At 43.5% G+C, this 10,872-nt stretch overlaps 1 protein-coding gene across 13 annotated transcripts in view; it reads left to right on the top strand.

Moving 5' to 3' along the window:
• The first annotated feature begins 243 nt into the window (after nt 1-243).
• Nucleotides 244-10,872, top strand: part of INPP4A (inositol polyphosphate-4-phosphatase type I A) — a 218,690-nt gene continuing 208,061 nt past the window's right edge. For 3 of the 13 annotated variants that reach the window (XM_054009370.1, XM_054009422.1, XM_054009406.1), the window contains exon 1: nt 245-524. The gene's annotated coding sequence lies outside the window, so the exon portion shown is untranslated. Of the gene's footprint in view, nt 525-949; nt 969-10,872 lie in introns of those variants that run through there. The other 10 variants (XM_054009362.1, XM_054009329.1, XM_054009414.1 and 7 more) reach the window with 6 other exon arrangements.

Raw genomic sequence — 10,872 nt, 5'->3', positions numbered from 1 at the left:
AGCTGCACATTTTGGCTTGCACAAGGCAAGCAGAGCAGGCCCCCTCCTGTTGAAAGTGGGGGCCTATGCGTGCAGCAGGTGGAGACACAAGTATAGATGCTGGAGGAACTAGGGGCGCACACACCCCCTGGCTTGAAGTGGTTTCCACCATATACAGGGTGTACAGCTTGGTTCAGCGGCTCTCAGCGTCCCCACTATACACATTGTTCCAGGGCTTCCGGACACAAGAGGCTCCTGGGCCCGCTGGAGGGAGAGGGGATTTACCTGCCCTCTGAGCGCCCCTGGGGCGGTGCGGCGCGGCGCTGCGGCAGAGGATGCGCTGGCAGGAGCAGCCCTGGCGGGGGGGCGAGGCGAGGCGAGCGGCTGCAGCGGGAGGAGGGGCCGGGCTGCCTGTGCCGTCACAACCGGGTCGCTGCTGAGCGTGTCTGCGCCGCTGGAGCCGCGGCTGCGGGGTGGGGGCGGCGGAGCGGGGCGCTGCTGCGAGCCATGTTGGGCGGGAGCGGCTGAGGAGCGGGGCGGCGGAGGTAAGGCGGAGGCTCGTTTCCCGGGCTGTCCCCCCCAGCCTGCGGATGCCCGGGGGGCGGGCGCTGCGCTCGTTGCAGCAGCAGCCCCTGCTCCGGACCGCGCCCCGGCTATGGCCAGGGGGCGCTCGGTTCCCCTCAGCCCCTGGCGCTGCCCCGCGGGCAGGGCTGGTTCCCCGGGGACCGGGGGAAGCGCCGCGCTGTCAGCAGCCCGCGCCTGGTGGGGGCGTTTGTGACCGTGGCTCCGGGCTGCGGGGGGTTTGGTTTCGAGCGCGGCTGCGGCGATGCCGGTGCCCGAGTGACAGCCCGGGCGCCTGCCCGGAGCCTGCCCCGCCCCGCCGCGCCGGGGTGGGATGTGACAGCCGCTCGGCTCGTGCCTGAGCGTGGCGACTGGCTGGTGCAGAGACCGAGGGCATCAGTTTGCAGGGAGGGAACAAATCCTGATTTGTACGTAGTAAAAGCAGATCTCCGGGTGTCTGCGCGACAGCTGCTCAGCTACAGTGGTGTGGGCTAACCTGCAGGCCTGGCAGGCAGATACCGGGGCTTCTGCTCCTTGTGAGCATAGGAATCAGTGATGCATTAGTCAAGGGGTCTGCTGTATTTTCTACCCAAATAATGGGGAATGTTGAGTTTCCCTACCTAATCCCGCGGATTAAGGTGTTCATGTGCAGTATCCATTTTGAACAGGTTTATGATGCTTCATGTTTACTTAACAGGCAGTGTCAAGGTGTCTCTCCAATTTCAAAAATCGTTTTCTTCCAACTTCCCACTTATCAGTCCAGCTGTTTGTAGGCCATATTGAATTTTTTCCATGTCAGCATAATTTTGTTTTCTGTATTGTTGATCTTGAGAAGTGGGCTACTGTGATCACTTTAAAATAGCTGTGCCTATTGTGTGGTGTTTTTGAGGGGGAGGGATAGCTCAGTGGTTTGAGCATTGGCCTGCTAAACCCAGGGTTGTGAGTTCAATCCTTGAGGGGGCCACTTGGGAATCTGGGGCAAAATCAGTACTTGGTCCTGCTAGTGAAGGCAGGGGGCTGGACTCGATGACCTTTCAAGGTCCCTTCCAGTTCTAGGAGATGGGATATCTCCATTATTATTATTATTATTATTATATATATAAATAACTATCTTGCAAACAGATGCAGAACTTCAAAATTGATTTTTGTAATTAACCCTGCCCAACAATCCATTTGAATTTTTTATTATGTGACATTTGCATTGTCATTTCTTTTCTTCCATGTTTCTGGGTATTTTATCACAGAACCTGTGCTTTGACATTAGTATGGACACCTCTTTTATTATTTTGTATAGTGATGTTAGTGTACATGATACTTTACAGGAATACTTGATGGCAAGGTCTTTGCACCTGAGGAATTTTAGATCTGAATTGTATGTCTATTTTTACAGAAGTACTGTGATCTTAACACTAAGTGTTAAGTTCAAAATGGTACAATGTATTGCATCCACCTCCTCCCACCTCCTTTGCAAGTGACTCTCTTCTGAGTTGGAAGTGCCACCTGATGTTACTCCAGAGCTTGAGTGGGAGGAATTACCTCCCATCCAATGCATCACTCAAGTTGAAAAAAATAAGTTGGAGCAGAGTTCGAAGCCCCCATTTGCAAACCAGATTGCTTGCTTGTACCTGGGGTGCCATGAGGGTTCTTGTGATCTCTGCCTCTCCAGTTAAGTTATCATGCAAGGGGCAGAAAGAGGCCACAGTATCAGGACTATTGTCATATGGACAAAGAACATGACAAACATGACCCAGGTGGGTTGAGTAGATGATGGAGAGGGAGTACAAAATTTGAGAGAGCATCCACTTTGAAAGTGGATTAAGCTAAAATGGAAAAAGGCATTCTTCTTCTGGAATATGAATGTCCACACTGGGAGCTATTTTGGAATAGTTTATTCTGCAATAACCATTCTGGTCAATTTCCACATGCAGACAAGCCCTAAAAGGAAGCAGATTGCTTATTTGTTTTGTACATATCTTGGATTTTATTATCCATGTGCAAGACCAGAGTATATCAACAGTGGAGAGCTATCTGCATAAGAACATACTGGGTCAGACCAAAGGTCCATCTAGCCCAGTATCCTGTCTTCCAACAGTGACCAATGCCAGATGCCCCAGAAGGAATGAACAGAACAGATAATCATCAAGTTATCCATCCCCTGTTGCCCATTCCCAGCTTCTGGCAAACAGAGGTTAGGGACACCATCCCTGCCCATCCTGGCTAAAAGCTATTGATGGACCTATCCTCCATCAATATATCTAGTTCTTTTTTTATTTTGGTTTTCTAAACCAAAGGGAATGATACAGAGGTGATTGTATGTGCATTTGATTCAAATTCTTAACTCAGTCATGTCAGTTGAGGTGAGTTTAAAAGTGCAGGTTGTCCTGGAGAAAACACTCTCTCTTTCCCCCTGTGAAAACAGCTTTACGCTTGTGTTTGTCTCAAAGTCTCCTGTTTTTAAAAGCTCACTGTTGAGCTCTGTTTTTCTTCTAAAGATTCAGTTCAACAGGTTGCTTGGCCTCTGGGAACTCCTAGGTGAATATAAGCCAATTATTTTCCTCCCGGTGTCTCACTAAACTCAACACTACTGTTAAATGTTGGAGGAGAGTGGAAACTGGTGTGGAAATGCATGTGTATAAACTTCATGTACCTTTACATGTGTATAAACTTCAATATTTTAAAATTTGAAACCTTAGCACTTTGTGTCAGCTAGTCCAAATTTAGACATGCAGTTTGCTACTGCTCCCCAGCCATTAGTATCAGGTTCAGTTAATTTCTATTGTAGTACTCTATTTTCAGCACCTGTGCCATACATGTTTCCTAAAGACTGACATATGATAGCTTTACACTGGGATGAATTTGTTTTTAATGATCACATTTGAATATAATCCCTAATGTGCACTAGTACCTTTTGAGAATACCAATGAAATAATCATTACAAGGAGTCATTTGAGCTGTAGAAGGAAGATGGCTGCCTGATTCTGAACTCTGTGACCAAGATCCCTACAAATTAGATGTTTGCCTAAATCATCCTTACCCAAAATATGTCTACAGCACTTTTAAAAGGCACTTGAACTTACATGGATGATAGCAAAACCTTCCAAATCTCTGATGGAGCAAAGAACACTGAAAGAGTTGAGATAAACAGCTGTGACACTACCACTCAAAACGCAGACTGAGAACGGAATCTCAGCCATGTAGCAGGCTCACTCGTGCAGAACTACACCTCTACCTTGATATAACACTGTCCTTGGGAGCCAAAAAATCTTACTGCGTTATAGGTGAAACAGTGTTATATCGAACTTGCTTTGATTCCCCCCCCCCCCCCCCCCGGAGCTCTGCATTACCGTGTTATATCCGAATTTGTGTTATATCGGGTCGCGTTATATCGGGGTAGAGGTGTACTTCTGATAACATCACAAGCCTGCAGTACATTCTGGGCACAGTTCAGATGATGCTGCATGATCTGACTGTGTGGATAGCAGAGGCTGAAGAACAGGTTTCGGCTTTGGAAGACCAATCCTGGGCTGTACAAGAAGTGGAGGCAAAATCTGCCTGACTTGATAAAAGCCCTGCAGGAGAAAGGGGATAAGATCTCAGCACTGCAATATAAGGGTCATGGCAAGCATGCTAATTCCTTCATTGCACATTAATCAAGCTGCCTTGGGACACAGACTTTGATCGGGTGCACAGATCACCTGCATCTAAGCCTCATTTAGATATCTGAGGATGACAACTAGGAGCTGGTGGGTCCAGGGAGCAATCCAGAGCAGGCAGCCTGGCAAACCTGGAAATGATAGTTTCTCAGTACAGAAATGCTGAAACATTTGCCCTCCACCCCTTCCCCTAATTCGCATAGAATCATTGAAGTGTAGGACCGCAAGGGACCTCAGTACGTCTTCTAGTCCGGTCCCCTGCAGTCAAGGCAGGACTACATAATAACTAGACCATTCCTGACAGGTATTTTTGACCTTCTAAAAGATGGTGTCCTAGCTCCATTCCCATGAACTGCTCTTATCTTGATACTGCAAACGCCCAGATAAATATGCTAGTCACTACCAATATCCTCGATCAACACTTACTGTAAGAGATTGGGAGAATTCTCCAGTCTCAGAAAATACTTTTGCCAGATATTGTCCAGAGTCTGGCTTGGTTTGGTAAGCATAGACATGGGGTAAGTAACCTGGAACAGATGATGATGTCCAGCTCTCAAAACTTAGAAGTATCTACTTATTGATAGAACTGGAACCCCTCCCCCCCCCCCCAAAAGGTAGACTGCTCCAATTTACAATCTCATATAGATTGTGACCTAGGATTGACCTTTTAAAATTAAAAGATCCTTCTTGAGCTTCCATCCTATACTCTCTCAAGAGAAAATACTGTTCCTCTTCCATTGATCTACCACTTAGAGGCAAGGCACAGAATCTTGCCCATAGTCCTTGGTCCTAGACCTGAGATCAATGATCCATTACTATGCAGTGTGAACCTTTAAAACTGTATGTGCATTTTACACACTCTTCACTCATGAGCACTATATGGACCACATTTCACTTCTTCCTTTCTTCCCTTCTCCCCTTTTCCGATGGTCTGTCCACTGATGAGCTACGTCCCCTCTTCCTTGGATTTATTATTTAATTGCTATATACCTAACTAAAAGTGCTTAACTAGAAACCATATTTAAAAAATACATGTTGTGGATTAACATTTTTCAGAAGTTTTAGAATGGCTGTGCCTGGTCTACAATAACCAGGGAGACAGATTTAAACTGTCTTAGCCTGAACTGTTTTAAAATCACGTTTAATGCTGGTTCTCCAATGTGGTTTCATCTTCATTGTAGTCAAGGTTGTGCTGTTTCCTGTCAGTCTGCCCTGTCTCTCCAGCTTAATACTCATCTGATGCAGTCACAGCGGCCTCTCCATCACCTCCATAACTAGTTCTTTCACTTGTGCTGCCTCACCTATTTGGAAATCCCTTCCTCACAGTCACCATATCATGTGAGTCAGAGGAAAAAGTGAAAAGAGACCAAGTAGAAATCTGATTGAAAGCAAAGGTAGGCCAAATAAAATGGGAAAGTCAGAGATGAGTGTGACAGGTTTGGTTACAGAGACCCTCTTGGGACTGCCACCTGATGTGCTGAGACTACCTCTGAGCCCATTTTCCCTGCCAGCTTGGGACTTCAGAAACCTGCGTTGTTGAGCCAGACATGCTAGCCTGCTGCAAACACAGACCCAGGTCTGAACCATGTCCTCCAAAGCTGCAGGCTTTGACTGAAAACCACTTAGCAGGTTACTTATCTCCAGCACCCAGATACACAGCTCCCAATGTGATGCAAAGTAAGTTACCAAGCAAAATAAAACAAAATATGCAAGTCTAAGCCTAATACAGTAAGAAACTGAATACAAGTAAATATCACCCTCTGAGATGTTCCAATAAGCTTCTTTCATAGACTGGACTCCTTCCTAGTCTGGGCCCAATCCTTTTCAGACCAATGTTGTAGTTTGCTGGACCCAGACCATAATCACTTACACCCCTGTAGTTACTGTCCTTTGTTCCAGTTTCTTTTAGGCATGTCTTTGCGGTGGAGAGGCCATCTCTTGAGCTAGTTGAAGACCAAATGGAGAGGCTTCCAGGGCCTTTTATAGTCTTTCTCTTGTGGGTGGAAACCCCTTTGTTCTTCTGTGTAAAATCACAGTAACAAGATGGAGTTTGTAGCCACCCGGGCAAGTCAGATGTCCATGAATGATTCAGCTTTTTGCAGGCCAACGCCATTGTTTACATGGTAGTTTGAAGATTCCCAGGAAAGTTCAGATGTGGATTGGCATCTCCCAAAGTCCATTGTCAGTTAAGTGTTTCTTGATTGGGCACTTACTCAGAATAGGTCTTTCTCAAGAAGCTGACCAAATGCTTCACTGATGCTACTTAGAATCAAACACATTGAGATACAAGTACATAGCCAATATTCATAACTTCAGGTACAAAAATGGTATATACAGACAGCATAATCATAACCAGCAAATTACAACCTTTCCATAGACACCTTACTTGACCTCCTTTATACAAAATTTGGTGCAACTATAGGACCTTGGTTACAACAATGATCTATATGGTCACAGTTCATGTCAAAATAATGCCACAATGAGCATTGTAAATAAGAGGAGCTACTAAGAGGATGATGCTGACTTTGGCTGTAGAGGGATAATACAGATACAACTGGCTCTTGTCGTTTGCACTGCACTATAATTAGGTTAGCCAAAACAAGACACTGGCAAACAAACCCCTCAAGCACCTGCCTGGATCTTGTCTCTGTGTTGTCCTCATTCCTCTTCAAAAATTAAGGTTCAGCCATGTTGGATCAATCAATCAGTCATGTTGGATCAAAGAGTAGTTGAGCATGCTGGGCTCCTATTTCCACTTATTTCCATTAAAGCAGATGCTTTTCTATCTCTTATAGAGGAAAGGAAGTTACCAACTGTCCAGAAATATTAGTTAGCACTTTCAAAATTCTTTTGAAGCTGGAGATAGAATGAAGGTATAATCTAACCAGGAAGAGGGTTCCCCCTTCTAGTCCATTGAATACCCATCACTAAATGTCTGCCCGTTTGGATTGCTCAGCATCCACACTGTTTAGCAAATACATAATAAATAATGAACTAAGTGGGCTAGTGTGCTCTAAGGAGCGTAGTAATTACTTAAGTAATCAACTTCTATTAAATATGAGAGAATAACAGTGGTTTTTTTTTTTTTTTTAAGTATTAATCAAGTTGGAGAGCTTGCTTTAGGTGGAAGAATTGTTTATTTTAATGTGTAAAGCTGACCTATAATATACGTTTTTGTTGCTCATAATGCATTAATAAATATGTTTGTGTAGCTGAGGTTTCCTTGGATAGCGGGGTGCATGCATCTGTATGTCCAATAATCAGTGCTATTCTCATAAACAGTGAAATCTCATTAAGACAGACTACTAAAGAAATGGGATACATTTTATTTACAAGGGGACCATTGATATTCTTGTGGTGTCTTGCATATTGATAAGAATATGTATCTCTCAGTTGTCCTGCATTCATCATGACAGCCACCGTCTTGGCCATGTCTGCAGTTCTGTCATGCTGTGCGGTGTGAGAGTTGATGATGCCTCTAATTGCTGTCAGTTCAGCACACATGTTGCAGACCAATGTAGTGGAGCAGTCCAGACCCAGCAGAGTGGCAAGGAACAGCCCTCCCATACTGTGGATAGAACAGGAGTAGGAAGGGATAGAATATAGAGAGAGGAGAAATGAAGGACAAGGGAGATAGAAGACATGGGGCAACTGGAAAATAAAAAAGAAACTGTGGGAGGAGAATTATGGTTTATGTCTCTCAGGGCTCAATGCTGGAGTCTTTGGAGATTGTAATTTGTGATGGGATGGACAGTGTATGAAGGGGTAATAGTCCTGCAGATGGGCTGTAGTTGGCCTAGATCCACAACTTCTCCCAGGAATATCAAGCCTGGAGGAAATAAAAATAGAGGAAGCAGATTTCTAAGCCGGTCTTTCCTGACAGAGGGGTCTGGGCACAGAGCAACTAGGGGAAGGCTGATCATCAGCCCTGCGTTAGGATCCCTAGAAGGAGCCTTAGACTGGAGTTTTTCAGCTGTTTGGTTGTTAATAAAAGTCAAACAGCAGTAAGAGGGTGAACTTTGATCCTAGGTGGGGTGGTGGTCAGTGTCTTGGAGCAGTTGGGGAAAGGCATCTGCTCACACAAACCCAGATGTCTTCGTCGTCATTGGGAAAATATATTTCCCACATATACAATACAATTATGTTTAGCATTTTAAGAATAATTATACATTACACTTTGCACCCTAATGTGTCTGATCCTTGGCAATGTATGTGCAAAGATTCAACAAGAATTTAAAATAAATTTTTATTTTTACAGTTGATCCTAACTTTGCTTGGCAGCATATTTAGAATGAGTTAGGGTAGTTTGTAGATGGGTAGTTACAGATACAATGAAGTAAACCACATCGTATGCTAAACTTATGAACTATGTCTCTACTTGTTTGCAAACACTTCTACGATGTATCATTTTCTTGTTTTTTTCCCTCAGTGCTAAGAAACAAATACTAATCTTATATTTAATAAGCACTTTGCAGGGCAATACCACTCCATATAAGTGGGCTTTCCTGTAATACGTACAACTCCAAAGCTAAGGTGTAACATACACAGATTGAATTTGGTGACTGGCATTTCTCCTGGAGGGAATTTTCTAATGCATAACCTATAAATCACTGAAAGTAATAGCAGTCAGAGAACTACTAGCTTTGCCAAGAATGGGTTCTGCTACTTTGTCTTCACAGTTAGCGCCTTTGCATTGGGGAAAAGTGTAGTACCTTTTTACTACTAATGATGAGATATTGTCTTTCTGTGGTCCTATGGCTCTGGTCTGTGGTGTGGATGTAGGCTTTGTAAGTATTTTTACAAATAACCTTCAAGAATGAGAGGTATAGTGAAATTTTAATATTCGCAAACTGCATCAAGTGAACAGCTTTTCATCAGGCTTTTTAATATGTGCCTGCCTTAGTGCCCTGTTCATTCTTTTCCCCACTCTCTTTGCATTTGTCCAATATGTATGGAATGGACTTTCTCAGGTTCTTTATTCACATCGCACTTAAAAAACAAACAAACAAACAAAAACAGTAACAGAAGACACGCCTCTGATGCCCTCAAGAACTGAATTAATAACGAGGGATGGGGAAAACTAAATTGTCCCATATTCCTGGATTTCTCAGTGCAGCCTGTCTATGTATGTAATCTTTAAACTGTAAGCTTCTTTGGGCAGGAGCTGTCTTTATTTTTATGCACGGTATAGTGCTGAGCTCACTATTGGTGCCAAACAAAGTGGATTATATACCATATTTCATAGACTGTTAAGGCTAGAAGGGGCCATTGTGATCATCTAGTCTGACTTCCTGCAGAACACGGGCCATAGCACCTCACCCTATAATTCTTGCATCAAGTCCATAAATTCTGGTTGAGCTAGAGTATCGCTTTTAAGAAAGACACCGAATCTTGCTTCAATTTGCATTTTTAAATACACAGCCATTAAATTGTCTGACCCGAACAATGAGTGCAATGACCAAACATTAGTTGAGGAAAAACAAAAACACATTTTGATAATTAATGTGAATATTGTGAACTTTTAATGGAGAACACACAGGGACAAGCAATTTAAGTTTCTAATTTGTCTGTATCTAGAAGGCAGTTTCTGTGAAGGTGGTGTTGGAAGGAAGGACAGAATTGTAATGGTTTGGTTTTGAAATTATATGTTGGAAGCAACTAGAATTGACACCAATGCAAAAACTTTCTGTTTGTGTTTTGAAATGCTCATTATAAGGCCTCTTCATGTAGCTTTTCATGAAACATGAAAGTTATTCAGTATGAATTCAGTCATCTAAAAGCTGTATTTTCACCATAGGGTGAGGCTGTTAAGTACTAGTGTGTTGCCAGTTCTGCTGACAGTCTTCTGTGTATCAGTATTATTTAAACAAACACTATAGCATTTATTAAAAGAATATCTCATGTCAAATCCTGTGGAAATGTTACATGTAGCACTCTATAAAATCTGGCCTTGCATTGGAAAGCTACCCACAATAGCAATCGCTACAGGATTTCTTGAACACTTTCCGAGTATGGTTTATATTTTAAAAGAGGGATTATCTTGTGGACTCTGTACCCTTCCAATCATGATTCTGTGGACCCATACCCCTTTTTTCACAATCATATAACACCAAATAGACAGTTAAATGAAAAAATACTGCTAAGGAAGTAATGTGTTTAGCTGTTTTTAAAACCAGTTTAACAGATGGAAACCAGGAGCAGGAAGCCAGTAACATGGGACCACTCTGCTCTCTGTGGTTCATGCACCTGAATAAAATTGTGGCTACCTGGGGTTTTGTGCTCATCATTATGCTGCACTGTCTGTCGACTTGGAACTTCAGGGGGACAGTAGGATTAGAATTTAATTCCTGCCCCAAAATCATAGGCAGCTGCCACTTGAGCTCAAGGATTCTGGGAATGTTACAGTGTTGGGGGCAGAGTAGAAGGCAGTGCTGTACATGCAAGCAAGCCAGTTCACTATGGTAGTAGTGAGACACTGGGTTTTTATCCTTTGTGATAAGTTATCACATACAAAAAACTCCTATGTTAATAGAACATTGTCAGGGTTGCAAAGTCAAACATTAAAAGTTAGGCAATATCAGAATTAAGATTGCCGTTGCAAAGTCAAGGTTGTATAACTCATCTCCACTAACTCATTTTACTTCATCCATGGTGTCTTTTGTTGCCGGCTTCATCACTC

This window comes from Malaclemys terrapin, chromosome 1 (assembly GCF_027887155.1).
Source record: "Malaclemys terrapin pileata isolate rMalTer1 chromosome 1, rMalTer1.hap1, whole genome shotgun sequence".
In the NCBI taxonomy this organism is placed as follows: domain Eukaryota; kingdom Metazoa; phylum Chordata; order Testudines; family Emydidae; genus Malaclemys; species Malaclemys terrapin.
This window is presented reverse-complemented; position numbering and strand designations above follow the sequence as displayed.